The 17,608-nt window shown below is 35.5% G+C and overlaps 1 protein-coding gene across 7 annotated transcripts in view; it reads left to right on the top strand.

Annotated features, from left to right (window-relative positions):
* Window positions 1-17,608, top strand: part of LOC121382737 (probable uridine nucleosidase 2) — a 36,366-nt gene that overhangs the window by 1,607 nt on the left and 17,151 nt on the right. Inside the window, exon 1 of one of the 7 annotated variants that reach the window (XM_041512304.1) lies at window positions 4,873-4,921. The exons of 5 other annotated variants lie outside the window; for them this stretch is intronic. The gene's annotated coding sequence lies outside the window, so the exon portion shown is untranslated. Of the gene's footprint in view, window positions 1-4,872; window positions 4,922-17,608 lie in introns of those variants that run through there. One more of the 7 variants, XM_041512307.1, reaches the window with a different exon arrangement.

Genomic DNA, 17,608 nt, shown 5'->3' with positions numbered 1-17,608 from the left:
ATTTATTAACAAAATGGTGAAAATGTAGAATAATATACAATGTATAATAGGTATTTTGAGGTGTATTTTAGGATTTGCATAATACTGAAGTATTACTTTTATCAATCCCTTAACATACATTTCTTTTTTCAGAATTGCAGCCACATGTCGACACACACAGTGGCTGTATTAAAAAAATTGCTGCCCTGCGAATAGAAAACCAGCAGCTATATGAAGAGTTAGGGAGACTTCAAAACAGAGAATGCGATTTTAAAACAGAATGAAAGTCGACTGAGTTTTGAGGAGCAGATGACATCCAGTGATCAAAGAATTCAGTTTTATACAGGTCTACAGTCAAAAGCTCTATTTGTATGGCTGCTGTCATTTTGCTCCCTGGTACTTCCAGCGTGCAAAGTTCTAAGCCCAACATGTGTAATGATGTGTATAATAATGAAACTTAGGTTGAATCTCCAGCACCAGGACTTGGCGTATAGGTTCAGTGTGTCTGTGACCACAATATCCGACATTCTTAACCAGGGACTGCCAAAATTAGCAGAAAAACTTTCATTTCTGCTTCAGTGGCCTGATAAAAGACAGTCTGATAAGAAACATGCCTAATGTTATTAAAATAACCTACCCAAAATGTGTGAGCATCATTGCTTGTTTTGAAGTTTTTATTCAGAGACCCGGTCAACTTACAGCTAGGGCTCAAACATGGTCAAATTATAAACATAACAACACCATTGAATTTCTTGTGTCTATAACACCAACGGGGGCAATTTCTTATGTATCACGGGCTTTTGGGGTAGGACATCGGATAAAGTTATTACTCGGAGAAGTGGTTATTTGGATAAATTGGAATATGGGGATCAAGTTTTAGCAGACAGAGGATTTCTGATAGCAGAAGATTTAGCAAACCGTAATGCAACACTAGTAATACCAGCCTTCACTAGGGGAAAGTCACAACTTAGTGCCAGAGAGGTTGAGCAGACCAGAAAAATAGCAAATGTGCGGATACATGTGGAACGAGCCATTGAAAGACTGAAAAACTAATATTTTGAGTAGCAGCACGAGTTTATGCATGGTTCCACATGCAGACAGCATAGTCACAATCTGTTCAGCATTATGTAATTTACAACCAAAACTTCTTTCTTAGGTTTTTACCTGTATTATGCTTTCAAATGGTACATATTGTAATTCTCCTTTTTAGTTGCATGAAATGAGACTAAATAAATGTAACTTAAACAGAAAAAGAATATATTGCATTTTTTAAAATATAAATTAAATAAATAGTTTGGCATATTTCATTTGCTGTTGTTATGATTTAGTCACAGCTGGCACAAAACCACTTTCCCCTAGGCTTTCTGTGAATGTTCACACACTTGTAGTGGAACCACTGGTAGGGACAGTCGTCATTGTCACATTTAATCATCCTACCATATTCCAGTTCGGAACAGATACACCACCATGTCTGATCACCATTGTCAACTTGCTTAATGCTTGATGTAGATACAGTCCGGTTTTCAAGTTCGCAAGTAACCAATTCATTTATTATGAAATTCTTTACAAATTGCTCACATTTTGTAATCATGCTTTGACAAAAGTCTACATCAATGGATAATCTTACTATGACCATACTTGGAGCTGGTTTACACTTAAGGAAAACAACAAAGTCACAATACTGGCATTCAGCAATATACATCTGAAGCTGCACTTGACTGTAAAACCTATGGTTTCTTTTAAGGTACAGCGAGGTGTCTAGACAAAAGTCCTTATCGGTTGTTGCTGCATCCTGCACAGTCTTGTCCCTGTGTTTGAAAGGACATTTAATTTCCAACGTACCATTACCGCAACACTGACAATTGATCATGCCATCGGGACTAGCTCCAAGAAATGGGTGATCAGTGTTAATAATAAAGCCTGATGCATTACAATGAAAATTGACATGTGACCCAGTCTGGTGTTTAATAGTCTATTCTACATTCTTCCTCGTGGTCAATTCCCCACTTCACCGCCTCTTTTTTTTGATAAATCATAGGTTGAATAACCGACAATACGTTTTAGGAGATTATCTGGGGATGTTCTCTCTCTACGGGTCAAAATATCATGTGCTTTAGATGCAGTAACCCTGCCTTTTCTATGCTGGAACCAAAGGGGACTGATAGCTTGATTTTTGGTTGCCATTTCCAGATTGATAGTTTGCTGCTTAGTAATCATGTAGGAATCAAAGGTATTGTTTTCTGAAGTTGGTTCACTGAAACTTGTTAGCAATGTAGGGTATTTAGCAGTTTGGAGATTCTGATCAATAGGGGGATTTTTATCTGTTAGACCGGGTATGGAGACTGATGTGAAAAAAGAAGCATTTGGGACTAGAAAAAACAACTTGTGTAGATCTTCGGAAGGTGGTAAAGCTGCAGATCCACTTGCTTGAACTGTCTGGATCTCCTTTGTCCTCTTGCCTTTAATGTCGTGAAATATGTCGGTGATTGTTGTCGGAATTACCTGAAAATAAATGACCCACAAAGACATGAGGAATACATTGTAAATCCAATATCAAAGAAAACAAACAATACTATATTTTAACCAAATACTACAATATACCTTAACATAGTTTGTAAAATGCCTGGGGCCTACCAGATATATGACCCAGCAAACACTAATGTAAAGGTTGTAAGCCCAGTGGGCTATCATATGCTATAGTTCATGGTAAAAGAGTGCTCTATGAATTTGAATATCTTTAAAATTTAGATTAGCATAACATGTTGCTAGGCTATAACATTTCAGATACATTGCAGCCCTCGGGCAATCAGTCAAATATAAAATATCCAACCCTGAAAGTTTCTGCTCAAATTACCTCTTTTCGGAAAGTACTATTCCACTGAGCTGGTTTGAGTCATACCCATCTTGACACCCATCTCAATCTTAAACAAGAGTGTTCTAACATGGCTGCACACTTCACCTAAGCTAAAATACAATAAGAAAATATATGTAAAACCTTGTTTGTTCGCATACTAATAACACTTTCGATATATGTATATGCTACATAAAAATGTATACCTATTATTATATCAGTTTAATTGGAACAAAATTTTCAAAGAGGAAAGATACAAAGGATATTTATTTAAAAAAAAGCAAGACACTTATTTTATCCATTTAGGAATGAAAGTTTAACAAAAGAATAAATGAACTTTTACTATAATTTAAAAAAATACCATAAAACAATGTTGACAATAAATGTACTACATGTAATATTAAGTGATTTATGTATACATTATCATTGCTGTAAATATCTTATGTGGTCTATAGTGTTGTGTAACCCTGTTAATTTTGTTAATAAAATATTCAGAACACATATATGATTTCTATGGTATTTAGACAACAAAGATCATACCCGGCCATACAGGTACAATGTGCACAGTAAACTGTGCCACTGTTTTTCTCCAAGTAAACCCATGGGGCTTGTCTCTCGCTCTCTGTGAAGGAGTCACCTTTGCTTTCATTGCCATGAATGGGCATTTATCGTCCACTGGATTCGACAGCACAACCTGCACATGCCCACTAACAACATACCTATAAAAAGAATTATATATATAACGATTAATTGAATATAAGTTAAATGAAAACATAAAATTAAATACAATATTTGCAAACCAAGAACTTTTCAAGATCAGAGCCATTTTTTATACTTCAACTTATAGTGTATTGTTTAGAATATTCAGTTTCGCGCCCCCCCCCCCCAAAAAGAGCATGTTTTAATAATTCTCAAAACGCACATGCCGTTGGTCTTTGAAGTTGGCTGCTAGATTTAGTCATAGGTTAGTACAATGTGTGTGTGGGGGGGGGGGGGGGGGGGGGGGAGGGAGGTTATGTGAAAGGACTCGGTTTCCTAAACATTTTAATCAAATTCAGCCGTCTGGAACATCACATTTTTCAACCCCAGCCTGCTTATAATGTCTACATGACATTAAAAAATTTAATACTAAAATAAATTAATTTGATTTAAGAAAAACATTAACATTCGCGTTTCTTTCTTGTGTTGTTCAGTATAATACATTATCATATATTATCATTATATTATTATTCTACAATATCTTATTATCTCCTCTTTAGCCCGTCTTGTCACTGTAAAATACAATCTAATTAAAATTAGCTCCACTGGTTAATTACTATTACCTGTGGATCTAACAGCACCTCATTGGAGCTCATGTGCAGTTGACCTTTCATTCGACCAATCAAAACCTTACTTGCAAAATCATGCCAGTGATTTGAAAAGAATTTGAAAACATTCGGGATTATGCCGAGGGTATACGAAATGCAAATGATTCGGGTGAATTACGAAGTATGCCGGAAAATAATTTCAATATAAAATAAAATTTAAAAAACGTGATTGTATAGCCATAAAATCTGTTTATACTACTATACAATCCAGAGTTTATTACTGCACTTTTCCCTCTGTTTTTTAATGTTGAAATAGACCAACAAGTTCGCCTATTGCATAAATAGTCTCGTCCGATATTTTTAGAATTTGTTTGCTCCCGAATAACGCTATAAGACGCGAAGTGTAATTGGTCGATATTTAAATTGTTATTTATAGATGAAATGTCACCTGGACATGATAGTTCACGCCATGCTGTTAGATCTACTGGTAGACCAGTAGAGCTAAATTTAATTAGATTGTGTAAAATATTGCTATTGTATGTTCCTCATATGTCGTTGTAATATTCGCGTAATAAAGTTCTATTCTGTTAGTTCTGTTCTGAAGCGCAAACATGAAGTTTTTATCACAGGGTGGAGAAAGGCTGGGATACTTTAATTACACGTAGTTTCTAGCAATTCAGGACCAACGTGAGTAAACGGACATTAGTGGTCATAATTTTGTAGGTAACCCGAAGTGGACCGTGCGTGAGGTCACGTGATGTTGTGCTTGGGGTGGAGAATAAAGGTATGTTGTTGGAGAGTATGTCTCGTGTCGTGTGTCGACTACAACTAACATCTTACAATTTATAATACTGATTGTGTATGACGAGTTAACCACACCCACCGTGACACGTGATGCAAAGTTAGACAAACTTTCAATAATGGCTGCCAATTCGCATAGGTCAATAGCAAAATCAACCGATCTGCCGATTACGTTTTTGCCTTAATTTATTTACAAATATCATTGTTTAAATAAAAAGCCGACAAGAGGAGACATTCAAGTATTTCACTACAGGGTACATTTACGATGGCAACGTGATTTAAATCGACGAAACCATTTTTCTTTCAGTAAATTTTATCGAAGCACAAGAACTCGGAAGTGAACGTCGAATGCAACCAAAAGAACATTTAAAACATCCTATGCTCGTTTTACTTGTCAGAACTGATAAATTAAAATGTCTTGTTTGTTTAGTTTTTTCTTCTTCTTTTTCATCTTAATTTTTGTTGTTGTTGTTCGACTTTTATATTAATGGAATCTCGATATGCCGAGGAACAAGAGAATAGAATGCGCGGCAACGACCCGGCCTCGACCCGCTTAAAACCGTGGCGTCTTTATTTTTGGTCGGGTTGCGTTAAATGTTTTGTTTAAAAAAAACAAAAGGGAGGGACGTGAGCAGTAACATTAAAATACAAGGCGTGTGGGAATGCTATCAGTGTACCATAATTTTATGCACGAAAGGTTACAAAACTATAGCAGGATACAGTCGCCTGTGCCAAAATTATGCAGGCAGTGGTTTAGATTGTGGGATTGCGATGTTTATGGGGGTGTATTCTTACATAGCTGCACTGCTTGAATCAACCGATATACGGCACTTGCCCTATTTATGAAACCAAAGCCATACACGAAATTCCAAAAAAAAAAAAAAAAATCACAACTGGCTTAGCCAGAGGGTGGGTTGGTGGGGACCATATCTTTGGCCCTCCAGTTATGTATACTGACATATTGGCCCGTCTCCGTTCTGACAAGACATATTAGGGATGTTTACGTTTGGGTGCCCCGTCCCTTCTTTATAAAATCAGGCTGTCTAGCACACTCTTTTGAAAAAGTTGGACACAATTAGTAATGAAAATACAGAAAATGTAGGACAAAAGTAGGAAAACGTAGAACAAAAGTAGGATTGAAACAGTACGTAGCGACATTATTCATGCTCAAAACACCTTTTTATGTGGTGCTTAGTTTGTACATGTATTTTGTGTTCTATCAAAAATAATGTGAATCTTATGTAACGGTCACGTTATACAGTTATTTCAAATTACTGTACACTATATTAATCAATATACATATTTACATGCATAGGAATGCTGATGCACAGTAGAACAGAGTTAACATGATTAATTTAAGTTTTCCATAATGTATTATAGATTCTGAAGTCATACATACACATTGTACATTATAATCATATTAATCATTGGAAAATATGTTGGCTTTGAGGGTGTAATTTTAATATGTTGAGATTATATGGTGCCACAAATTGGGAGATCTATCTTGCTGCCAAGAAAAATTTAAATAATTCCCATAACTAATGACTTTTATAATAACCAAGGAATATGCACACTTTAACAGCAATTCGTAGCATTTTCAAACAAAAAAGTAGGAAAAACTAAAAATAGGACAAAGACCAAAAGGTACGAACAAGTAGGATAGCTGGACAGTCTGTAAAATATTTGCCAATTAAGCTAGTAGTACGGTTTCATATATATTCCAGCTAGATTTTTGTGCCAAAATGGATTTTATTGTCCTACTTTATTAATTCTGGTGTGCTGATTTCAAAAAAGTTAGGTGCCATTTTTTTCAACTACATCTTCAGCCGCCATTTTGAATTTCAAGATGGCGGCCATTTGGGGATTTTTTTTCTGGTATTAATCGAATGTACGAGTGCCTAAAACCATTTTTTCAAATTCTTTTGATCAATTTTGACGTAGAGGCGCCTCGACATAGAATGGACATTTGAAAAATTCAAAATGACCGCCATTTTGAAATTCATAATGGTGACCATTTTGGATTTTTCGGGTATTAAATGATGTATGCGTGTCTAAAACTATTGTTTTTTTCCAAATTATTTTGATGTAGAGAAGCCTCATCATAGAATGACCATTTGAAGTATCTACACTGTTAAGAAGGTTGCTTAAAATTTAACCAACACTATTTACTATATGAACTCAATATCTGTCTGTAAAAATTAATGTTAAAACAAGTTGCGCTAATTTTAACAGAAGTTAAAATGTACACAAATTGGTTGGCATTAATTTATATAAACAGTTGGTGGGTTCATATTGTAATCAGTTTTTGTTAAATTTGAAGCAAGCATTTTAACAATGTAGGTCACAAACATGTAGCTGTAATACATATTAAATCGTACTATATTATCTATAAACTTAACATACACAGTTTATACATTTTGAGTTATCTTTTCAGTACATGAATCAAGGTTTGATCAGAATATTCCAATTCCAATCAATAAGCATTTAAGCCAGGGCCTACTGGTCACCTAGTCAATATCTTCTTGACTTGTTATATTGTAATCAACTGTGTCACTACAGTCAGTACATTTGCAAAGTGCTGTACATGGCAAGTTATTTTTCTGGCAGGAGCAGTTATTGGCACATTTGCCATGGCACCCACACTGAGGTGCAGGTAGCTTAAGGCATTTCTTAAGGGGAATTGTCCCATCTGATGTTTTCTCCCATCCATTGTCAGTAAGCGATGATATGTTTGGCCGTGGCTGTTTGTACCCTTTACCGATTAGCGATATGAGATTGGTTCTCTGAATGTGTGTGGTTTTAGTGCTCCAAGAGTTAGTGGCAACTTTTTAGCTTCAATGTTTTTGGATTTGAACAGTTCTCATCTCGGTTCCTTTACTGTGCTGCATTTGCTGTTCTTGGCATACACTGCGGATACAAAGCTTTCAAGCTCATTTGACATGCTGTCCCAAGTCGAAACAATCCTCACCGAATTGCCGGAAAACATCAACTACTTCGGAACTGGATCCAAGGCTTAGATAATGCTTTATCCACCTACTCATGGATATACCGGCAAATTTTCCTCTCCAATTAGCACCAGTAAAAGCATGAAGGCCTAGTAGTCCTTTACTTCTCTCGCTTCCAACTGCTATACATCTTGGCTGTATGTCAATTGTCCGTTTCGCTTTCTCTTTCCCAGTGATGAAATGAAGCTTGCCTGGAATGTTGTAAGTTGAAAACAAGTAAATTAAGAAAATGAAGACATCTGTATCTATATCCGTCAGTCTTGGATGCATCAAATACATGCATTGGGATCAAGGTATCTGCTTCCTCGTGTGAGTGCTCACCAATATTGGGATCAAAGACATCTGGTTTATTGGAATGCCTTGAGGTTCCATAGACGACAACTATATTCTTGCTGCTATCTGAATATTCGTGAAGTAGAGCTTTCGTGAAGTGAGCTGTTAGTTGAGACTTTGTGTCAATGTGAACCATCAGGGTTTTCAGTGGTACTAATTTGATATTAGTCGAGTCCTTGGTGTCAAACTTGACTGGGTCAACACCAGCAGACCTTTTGCCACGTGTCTGAGCTTTCAGTGAGTTGTCAATATATCTGTCAAAGATAACTCTTCCTCCTTTATACTCATGAAATCATTTTACGGATGCTTCGAACAAAGGCTTGTGCAAAATCGGAGCAATTTACCATCAATGGATCCTTCTTGATGGCTTGGACAACTGCCATTGCATCGACAATGCACACATTGTATTGGCCCTCACTCTGTTTGATGCATCGGTTATAACTAGATCCCCTCCAAATTCACTTGAAGGTTCCATTTTGTACTCTTCAATAGCGTGGACAAAGTCACTCTTGTCAGTTGGGATGAGAAGAAGACCATCTGAGGAGAAGAGTGACTTGGAGATAACAGAAAACTCATATTTTCCTACTGACTCACTTAGAGACTGTATCATACTAGTGCGTGATTGCTGAACTACAAGAAACCTTGCCAACAGTTGTCGATCTTCTCTTAACTTGACCAGTTTATTACCGACTTTGCAACTTGTCTTCTTCTGACACGTACTGAATGTCTTCAGCTTTATTTTTTTCATCGGATCCCAAATTGACTTCTCGGCTGTAGATGCAACTAATCTCTCTGACACAAACTCTACATATGTTTTTATACCCTTGTCATCTCTGAGGAGTATGTCTTCTTTGGCAGTTTCTGGAACCTCCATATTAGATGCTATGTAACATAATGTTCATAAGCTTTGTGACAAGAAGGGGTTTTCACCATAGTGTTTGACAGATCCCTCCTTGATTATTGTTAAAAATGCGAACTGGTATTGAACCACTTAGTTGATAATGCTCCTTGTTTATTGAATGGTCACCGTTGGTGCAATAACAATCTTGGAATTCTTGAATGAAACTGATTAGCTCAGGAACAATCAAGAAGAATCTACTGAGTGCATCTTCATTTTGTGTAATTCCAGTAATTCCTCCTGCAACCTTGAGTCCTCTGATACGTTGTTCCAATGTTTGATCCACGAACAGATTTGTGAATGAGATGCCTGATTTAGTCACTATGAAATCCCCACTTTTCAGAGCTTTCCAGGTTTCTTGATCAGTGTTCTTCAGCAACTGTATTTGGGCAAGATAAACTGGCACAAGCCGAGCATATTTGTAGAGATCACGAGCAAAGTAGTACTTCACTTGCTTCTCAAGAGCACCAAGATGAAGCTCCCACTCTCACTGTCTGCTCGCTCGAATCAGGTGAAGTAAACTCTCTACCTGCTTCATATAATTCCTGAGAAATTGTGCTATCTCTCCAAGGTCTTGGTCAAGTGTGCCATCAAATTGGTCTCAGAAGATTGCAGATACTTCTTCAAAGATATCAGTAATGTCGTCGTGTCTCGTATGAAGTTTTTTTGCGGAGTTCTTGGCATTTCAGGCTATTATATTGGTGATGTGGTACTCTACACCACGCTTAAACCACTTTCCAGTGAAGATTTGACGGATTGTCGACGGTGAATAAAGATCAGCTTCAATGCTGATGGAATCAAAACCACTGCCTTCAATATACTTTCCTATAGCATGAAGTGAAGCAAAACAAGCATAAAGCTCACCCACTATCAAAAGCCTGTGGTTATTAAAGCATTAAAAATATATGTTTTTGTTACATAATCGAACGCAAAATGCAGTAGAACATGCTTTCAAAATTTCAAAATAAAGCCCATTATTTATTCAAAATGGCCACCAATTATATATATTTATAACAAATAATTAAAAATAATGCTTTTATGAATGTTCCCTATCATCAAAATTTAGCAATTTCATCCAAAAAACAGTTCTCTGTAGTTAGTAAGTTACGGTATTTTCCCCCCAAATAATAAAAATGGTGGCCATTTTGAAATCCAAAATGGTGGCTGAAAATGCACGTGAAAAAAATGGCACCCAACTTTTTTGAATTCAGCATATCCTAATTAACAAAAGTAGTCCAAAAAAATCCATTTTGGCATGAAAATCTAGCTAGCCCCAAATATCTGACATTTCATACTGTACTACAGTACAAGTGTTTAAATAAATTATAAACTCATGTGTTGTGGCAACAACTGTTGGGAATCAATCTTGAAGCTTCTGCCCCCCCCCCCCCATCTTACACCCCCCACCCATTAGTTATCCTACTGTCACACAAAATGTACTCACAAAGCTTTATCTGTTCTAGAGGCATAAGCAGATAAAAAATAGTAATAAATATTATAAGACAACCCATGCCTACAGAACAATAATAATAATACAAAATAAAAATTTTATTAAAAAAATGTACATATTTATACCAAAATAAAGAGAGGCAAAATTATATATATATATATATATATATATATATATATATATATATATATATATAAAACATGAAACTAAACCACAGATTGCAGTTTGCACAATTTGTTTAATATTTATTATGAGAATACGTCCTAACATTTTCTTTTTTCTCTCAAAGAGAGGGTCTTTACATATTAATCCCCATGCAATCTGGTACAGGTAAATATATTTATTCAAAAATGTATCTTTCTGTGGCATCCATCTCCAAATCATTATCCTCGAAACTTGTAGTCAGCTGAGCAATTAAGGATTACCATTTGATGGGTGGTGTCAAACTGAATCCCAAGTCTTGGAAGTCTGAATTACTCCTTAGCAGCAATATGTCAAACACACAAAAAAAAATATTGTATTAAATGAAATTGTTGAAAGTGTTTCATTTTCAGCAGCGATTCCATCCCCTGCCCCATTTTTTTTTCTTTCACATATCAGTTGAAACTGTTCTATTATTTTTATCAGTCTGTTCTCAATATCAAGATGCAATGTAATTTGTTTAATAGTTTGTCTTCAGAATCCCATTTTCGACATCTAATCAATGACTCCACATCCATTGGTCCAGTTGCTGAAATATATAAAAACAAACATGTTAAGTATTTCACATCCATTTGAAGAAGTACGTTAGTCTGTAACTTAATTACATATTGTTGTATTAATTTAAAATTTAATTTAATTTTAGGAAAACATTTTTTTAACAGGAAACAAAATCAATGTGACTAAACAAAGTATAAAATTAAAAAGTATTGCAGTAAATTAAGAAAAGTAGTGAACAATGTATTTAACTTTGATGATGTTATTTGATTTCTCTTAGAAAGTTGCACAAAGCTACATATAAGATGACATGTGAAAGAAGAAAAATGCCTACGCTTTGCTCAAATTTGGGGTATAAAATAATGATGAAAAACAAAACTACTGTCTCAAAAAGAAAATCATATTTAGGGTAGGTAATAAAAACAAAACAGATGTAAGTGCCTCATATAGGTGGTTATGGGTTTGAAATGTTTTGAAATTAAGGTTAGGACATTACATTTTAAGCACATGACCATTTATAAACAGCAGTTCTTTTAATACTATCATTTATCTAAACATTAAAAAATATATCTATTAATTTCCAAGATTTTAGGGTACATAAGTTTAACCTCAGTAGCCTCTGGTAGAAACCATTAAGTTGAAAATTCTAAGAATAACAAGAAAGGAATAATAAAATGTCTTACCAGTATTTATTATAAATTACCCAATATATATTATGGTAAAATTGGGTTGTTTTAATTGAGGGGTGGGGTGGAGGGGGACTAATGGATAAGTTAAAGTTTGTTTTGTTTAAAGACACCACTAGAGCATATTGAATTATTAATCATCAGCTATTGGATGTCAAACATTTTGTACTTTTGACATGTATAGTCTAGAGTGCAAACCTGCTACATTAGTAGCCAGGTATCTTTTATACATATACATGTATATATATATATACACCACCCAACAGACAGAATAGCACATACCACAGCCTTTGATATACTAGTCGTGATGCACTGGCTTAAATCGAATCAAACTGAGAAACCGTAACCGGCAGATCTGTTCTGATTGCTTCAAAACATTTCAGGGTCCCTACATAAAATTTGCCTAATTTATAACTTTCCAGACAATACTTCCTTATCCCCCTAAAGCTCACAACCATATAGGTTACTCCCTCACCACCACCCCCCCCCCCCCCTCCACACACACACACAAAAGCACATACACACACTCACACCTACACATGCAAACAAAAAGAAAAGGAAAAAAAGCTAACACTTCCAAACGTTCCAGCATGCTTGTTAATACTATCACTAACCCTAAACCTAACTTAAGCCTAAATTAACTGAATGCAGGAACAATCGGAAGTCTTGCCAAAACTTTTATTTTGGCCATTCGTCTGACTTAGTCCATGGGCCAGATACCGAAACCCTCCCCCCTCCCCGGGATTTTTTTAGACAAGTATTTTTAGATACCTCATTATATATGAATTTAATATCTGCTTGTCTGCAGCAAAAATGTTCGTGGATTAAAAAAATATATTGCCATTTGAATGGGGGTACCGTTGCACATTTTGTATTCCAAAACACTATATTGAAAAATTAAATATAGTGATAAATTTGTCATCCATATAAATTTTTAACAGATATAAGGCCAAAATTAATGATATTCATCCTATACTAGATGTTAATAGTAACAAACCAAATAACAATGCAATATGTGGTATGAATAATGATATACTCATTGGCAAAAGTTAAGCAATGCCTGAAATGCATTATTTTCTATATTTACACATATTTTGGGCTGCTTGAATCTTTTACTATTAAAAATTGCACTTATTTAATATACTGAGGCAGCATTATTCAAATATGGTTCAATATATCTGCCTATACTATACTCAACAAAATTAATTAAGGTCCAATACATATTTTAGCATTTTCCTTTAAATATGGGGGAAAATACAACTTCTTCCATTGAAAGTTGTCAGCATTGTGGCATGTTCTTAAACTTAATGACTTAAATAACAATTTTGAGGGAACACAATGACAAAAAACATTCTGAACAAATGTGTAATACCCAGTGTTTTTTGCGTGTATAACCAGTAAAAGTTTACTGTAACAATGTATAGAAGCCATATATATGACCAAAACATGCTAAAATAATATGACAGTAACAAAGAATTATATTATAATATAAAAAGGTTTACTAGCCCTTAATTAATTTTGTTGAGTATACATGTATGTGCATCAATATTATGAATATGTCCCTCTTTACTAAACACCAGTGTTAAAAATTTAAAGCATCAGTTTTGTGTACCTACCATAAGGCCAAAAACAAAAAGAAGTTTGTTTCAGGTAACATGGCCAAAAAAAGTAGGGTAGGTAGGTAGGATTTTTATTTTTTTATTTTTTTTAGTTCAAAGAAAGGTTATCCTACCTTAAATGTGTTTGCCAGAGAAAAACTCAGTCTCAAGATGAAAGACATGAAGGCAAGCTGTCTGAAAAATCTTAGTTTACTCTTTGCAGCCAGAGAGAAATAAAAACAATCTCACTGTCAATGTCAGTTTTAAGTTTCACATGCCATTTTCAAAAGACAGGGAAAAAAAAGTTCAAACTATTCCTTTCACCAATAAAAGTCTGTAGATGACTGCACAGAAACTTCACAGCTTTGTCCAGTTTTGTTAGAGGATGACTGCACAAATTTGTCCAAGTTGGTCAATAGATGTTTGCACAAAAAGTTCACAGATTTATCCAGTCAGTAGATGACTGCACAAAAACTTCACAGATTTGTCCAACTTGTATTGGAAATAACAAAAAAATACTAATTTTCTGTGCAATTTACAAATCAATCAGCTTAGAAATGAATAACTTGTAGTAAATTTCATAGTATTAAAATAGGCGTTCCTAACCCGAGTACTCTGACTGTAAGAGAGTTAGACGGACATTTGGACATAAATAATGAGAGCGTGTTTATGTTCAAATGTCCGTCTAGCTCTCTTACAGTCAGAGTACTTGGGCTAAGGCGTTCCCTGTGGGACGGACTTATAGTTTTAATGTTTATTAGCCTATTGAACAGACCCATGCTAAAATCACTCAAAATAATTTATTCCCAATTAACTGAAATACTTAAATAAATGTGAACTGTTTAATGTTAGTGGTTATTCTTGAATATTCCGTTTATTTAATTATTACCCATGCTCAGCAGTTGATAGGCCTATCTACATCACTGGCGTAGGAAGCGGCGTCGATGGTTTATATATTAATTTTATACGTGTGTGTACCCACCCACCCCACTTTTTTATATCTTCCTACAGGCTACACCCGTGTATATTAACAAATTCTGGGTACTAGGCCTAAGCAGTAGCGAACAACGAAAATTGTACCAAGTCTTCTTCAAATGACCTTCACCTTTGCATGTGGAAAAAATGCGATGACTTGTAGTCTGTGCATGTGGTACCGAGAAATCCTTTATTGTTTTGTTGAGATCGCACGTTGTTGTTTTTGGAAAATAAACCTACATTGTATGAGATGACTGGAGTTACGATAATACGATATATTTTCCTCTATAGGCCTACAGTATTTAGCAGTTTGTAATAAAAGCCGTTTAATCGCCACACACGTTACCGTACTGTCATGCGATCTCGTGTGTCACCAATTACCGTGGTACCTAATAAGAGCATGTGTTATTAATAGTGTTCTACACTCGGTTTTATAACTTACTCTTCTTTGGCTAGTGGACAAACAAAATTTACTAGCCAAGCTTAAAATGTTACTCGCCACAGTGCGACACTACTCATTTTGTATCATTTATGAATGTGTTGTAAGTATCTGGATTGTTTTCGCCAAATTACTAAAATCAACGATAAGTTCCGAATTGTACCGACAATTAATACGGAATTCACAGTGATCAATTGGACAACTTCGTAAATAGTGAAATGTTCCGACTGCACAATGATGTCAACAAATTTCATTAGTTTTCGCTGCTAGGACTCTGAACGCACATGGCAAATAATTTAATACTTAGACGTTTTTGGAGTCAGTCGCCAGATGGCGACAATAATAAATTCAATCGGTCGCCACGCCAACATTTTGGTCGCAACGTAGAACACTGGTTAATGATTCCAATTTCAGTGGGGGTGTATAAAAACCATCGCTGCTGCCCCCCCCCCCCCCCCATGCACACACACCCCTCAATCTCCATTTAACACACACACTGACGTGTAAGAGTTATCCTACTTGAGTACTTCTGTCGTCTGCTTTGTCGATCCGCGACCACAACTTCTCTGTGTGCTTCCCCCCACCCCACCCCACCCCACCCCAGCAGAAAAAAAAAAGTTCAGGGTCGGTGGCAAAATTTAGGGTCGGTCGGGCGACCGGAAACAAACCATTTTTTTTGTTTGGCCTAATGTCTTTTGCATTACATGTACAAGTCATCTATCTCACAGAAGTTCATCTTATACTAGTCTGTGTTTGTAATATTTTTAGATTTGCCTTTATATTTACATTGTGCTTAACTTATGCTCAAGTGTATATAATTAGTTTCTACATCAAATATTGTCTAGGAAAGTTTTGACTTCCTTTCATATTCCTTTGCATCCTTAATGATGCTGTGCACATCTATAAGATGCCTCTTGTTGCCAAATTGAGTGTATACAAATGTCCGTATCTGGGATGGTGAAATGGCAGCAATGTACAGACATTGCAGTATAATCTTTGTTTCTGCATCTTCTTGTGCACTTTACAACACCCTCAGACATGGTTTGCGTTTGAAACATGTACTTTGTCTCACAAATAGAACCCTCTTCCCAAGAAGCTGAGGGCAGAGTTTTCTTTTTTTCATTTAAAAGGTCTTCTAGTCTCTTAAGACCTTTGTAGGGATTTCTTAGATCAAGTGTGGCTTGGAAGAACCCCTTTCACATGAGAAATTTAGTGCCAAACCACGAATGCTGTTATTATGCTACTGTGGATTAGTTGCAAACCTTTCATCCAGTAGATATTCCCTGAAAATATGCTGTACCAATAGAGCAAATTGGAAGAGAGCAAATTGCCATGGTCTCATATGGTATTAGTCATATCACAAAGTCCAGGGTATTCCTCAACCACATAGAAATGGCTGAGAAATGTCCAAAGAAATACTGAAGCCGAATTGGATGGTTTGTGATCTGACAACAAGAGCTGTTGACATACTGAGGGAGGAACAAGAGCAAAGGCCCAGAGGACAAAATAAGAAATTACAGATATTGTGAACATAATAGACATTATATTTGAGTCAGATGATAAGACTGAAATAGGAAAGAAAGTCAAGTACTAGATATGCCTGATGACTATATCTGATGTCAATTATATAAACATAAATTAAGCACAATTTAAATACAAAGATGTTTTTAAAAATAGTACAAGCTTCTGTGAGATAGATGAATTGTAAATGTTTTAACACACATGCCGAGGTACTTATAATTGGTTGGTACTAAGAACAGAGGGACATCTTCATAAATTTGTGAACATAGTATATAAACTCCATATACTTAACCATATTTGAATAATGAAGCCTCAATATGTTATAGAAAAAAGCCAGGCCAATTTGTATTTTAATAATAAAAGCTTCAGGCAATCCTAAGTATGTGTATACATAGAAATTAATACATTTCTGGCATTGCTTACTAGTAACTTATTTTGAGAAGTATATAATTATTCATACCTCATATTATATTGTTTTGTAATTGTTATTAACATCTACTTAATAGAATAAAAGGATGTAGAAATAGAAAATTGTAAACTTCACATATATCAGTTGAATTTTGATGGATTTCGGATTTTCGCAGGAAAACACCGATTTTACGTCAATCGTAGGCTCCGCATAGTTGTCATCGCTGTATATGTTTACTATGATTATAATTCATTTGGAGGAGACAATTATTTTAACTAATTTTAATGCTAACTATACAAAAACGTTACTAATCGAAAAGAATTATGTTGTCTAACCTACTAATGGCGTCCAAGCAAATTTGGGCCCGCGGTTTTTGAACCGCGAAACATGATTGGTCCAGCGCGGTTGTCAATCACGCCGTACGGAGGGGTCAATTGTCGAAACGGAACAATTTAGTGCTACTTGGCCCACTAGTAGCCTATTTAGTATTACTGAACATGTCTGTTACATCAATAAATTGAATAATTATTATGACTGTCTTTTTTTTTTTTCCTTCATGGTTTACTTGTATATAGAAAATCAGACACCAACTAAGCACACTCTAACCTGGGGCCTAATTCACAAAGCTCTCTTAGGCTCTGCTAGACAACAAAGCATCCT

This window comes from Gigantopelta aegis, chromosome 10 (genome assembly GCF_016097555.1).
Source record: "Gigantopelta aegis isolate Gae_Host chromosome 10, Gae_host_genome, whole genome shotgun sequence".
Classification (NCBI taxonomy): Eukaryota; Metazoa; Mollusca; class Gastropoda; order Neomphalida; family Peltospiridae; genus Gigantopelta; species Gigantopelta aegis.
The sequence above is the reverse complement of the archived record's forward strand: the minus strand, read 5'-3'. Positions and strand labels throughout refer to the sequence as shown.